We start from the raw sequence: 2,157 nt of genomic DNA on the forward strand, positions 1-2,157 counted from the left end.
ATCAGGGATTTAATCCTGAAATAGAGAAAAAAATGCGACTTCAAAATGCTGAAGAAGAGGCGAAGAGTTCAGAAGAGATAGAAAAACAAAACAGTGTCAGTGAACAAGAAATGGTCAATAGGTATTCATCACTAATGGGTGTAATAGCCAAGAAATGTGCCAAGAAACGCAACAGAAATGATGTGGCTGAAAATGATGAGAGTGGAGAGCCCAGGTCCAAGAAAACTTTCATGAAACCATCAGATGATTGAGTGTGCTTGGAGTTTGATGTGGCATCACCAGCAGATTAGAAGATGATGCAATTTTCAAATTGTCACGCACCACATCTTGTAAAATATTATTAATGGGCTTAAATGATATGAGTGCATCACAATAAAACTTTAACATTCAAAAAAAAAAAAAAAGACTATTGTTTTGGCTTTCTGTCCTCTTCCAAAAGTCCTGTGGGTGACAGGGCTAGCTTATTGTGATTGAAAATGACAAATCCAAAAGGTTATCGCCGCGGCACGCGGTACACGTTCTCACGTAGATTCAGAAAACAAAGGTGTGACCAATCTGTCACATTATATGTCAGTTTAAAAACGCGGGGACATCGTTGACATTAAGGGTGATGGTGCCATTCAAAAAGGTATGCCACACAAGTTCTATCACGGAAAGACTGGTCGTGTTTTCAATGGAACCCCTCATGCTCTTGGTGTGGTTGTCAATAAACAGTTGGACAACCGTATTATCCCCAAACAAATCAATTTAACCCCTCATGCTGTTTGTGTGGTTGTCCATTAACAGTTGGGCAACCGTATTATCCCCAAACAAATCAATGTAACTCCTCATTCTCGTGGTGTGGTTGTCAATAAACAGTTGGACAACCGTATTATCCCCAAGTCAATAAACAGTTGGACAAACGTATTATCCCCAAACAAATCAATGTAACCCCTCATGTTGTTCTGTGGTTGGTGTGGTTGTCAATAAACAGTTGGGCAACCGTATTATCCCCAAACAAATCAATGTAACCCCTCATGCTGTTGGTGTGGTTGTCAATAAACAGTTGGACAACCGTATTATCCCCAAACAAATCAATGTAACCCCTCATGCTCTTGGTGTGGTTGTCAATAAACAGTTGGACAACCGTATTATCCCCAAACAAATCAATGTCAGAATTGAGCATGTTAAGCACAGTAACTGCCGACTTGATTTCTCGAAACGCGTCAAGAAGAATGAAGAGCTGGAGAGACAAGCTAAGGAGACAGGTGTTACAGCTAACACTAAGAGAGTTCCCGCCCAGCCAAGGAAAGCCCATTTTGTCAGCTCTAAGAGAGTCAAGCCTGAATTCTTGACACTTATTCCTTATGAGATAATTGCTTAAACTATTAATAAAGGAAGTCTGTTAAAAAAAGTTTTGATTTTATGTAAACCCAAATTTATTCTAGCTCTACGTAAATACCCAAACACCCCTAAGCCCACCACGCCGATGGAAAAAAATAAATCCATTGAATCATTATTTAATTACACATTTGCATTTTCAATAACCTTTTAAAGTTGTTTTTTTTTTCTTTTTATATATTGTGACTTTTAAAAAAAAATACTGTTTCATTCGTGCCAATAATCACTTTCTAAATTTAATTATTTTAATGTTTAATTTTTAACACCTTTCTTTTTGCCCTACACATGTTATAACTATTTCAGAGACTGGCGTCTAATTACCATTGTATGGTATTTGCAATGAATAATACAGTACAGACAATGGATGTTAAATGTAAAAAGCAAAGTTAGTCACCTCAGTGTAGGATCAAAATTATATAAAAGATGATTCGGACAACGATGTATATATGTGATCTACTACTGTGGTTCAGTACACAGGAAGTAAAAATACGGAACTTTTTTAGACAGACATCTCTTGTATGTTTTTACCTCGACATATAAGATGGTTGTATGATCAGCAATGAGAGACAATATACATTTGATCGGTGTAAACTTATTAAAATGTAGATGATGTCGCCTCTATTACGATCGACATTGAAACATTAAATATAGAACTACTACCTAGTCTTTTCAAATGTGGCAAGTTGAATAACAAACTTCAAGTTGTTATTTTCTCCCCGTTAGTAACGTCCAATGCTCAATGTTCTAGTTAACTGTTTGGGCTGTAAACACACAACA

General features: G+C 36.8%; 1 pseudogene; it reads left to right on the forward strand.

Moving 5' to 3' along the window:
• Positions 1–448: 448 nt before the first annotated feature.
• LOC131935334 (large ribosomal subunit protein eL21-like) lies at positions 449–1,393 on the forward strand (annotated as a pseudogene).
• The last annotated feature ends 764 nt before the right edge of the window (positions 1,394–2,157 follow it).

Source organism: Physella acuta, unplaced genomic scaffold (genome assembly GCF_028476545.2).
Source record: "Physella acuta isolate Inbredline_101_S28 unplaced genomic scaffold, ASM2847654v3 ptg000142l, whole genome shotgun sequence".
In the NCBI taxonomy this organism is placed as follows: Eukaryota; Metazoa; Mollusca; class Gastropoda; family Physidae; genus Physella; species Physella acuta.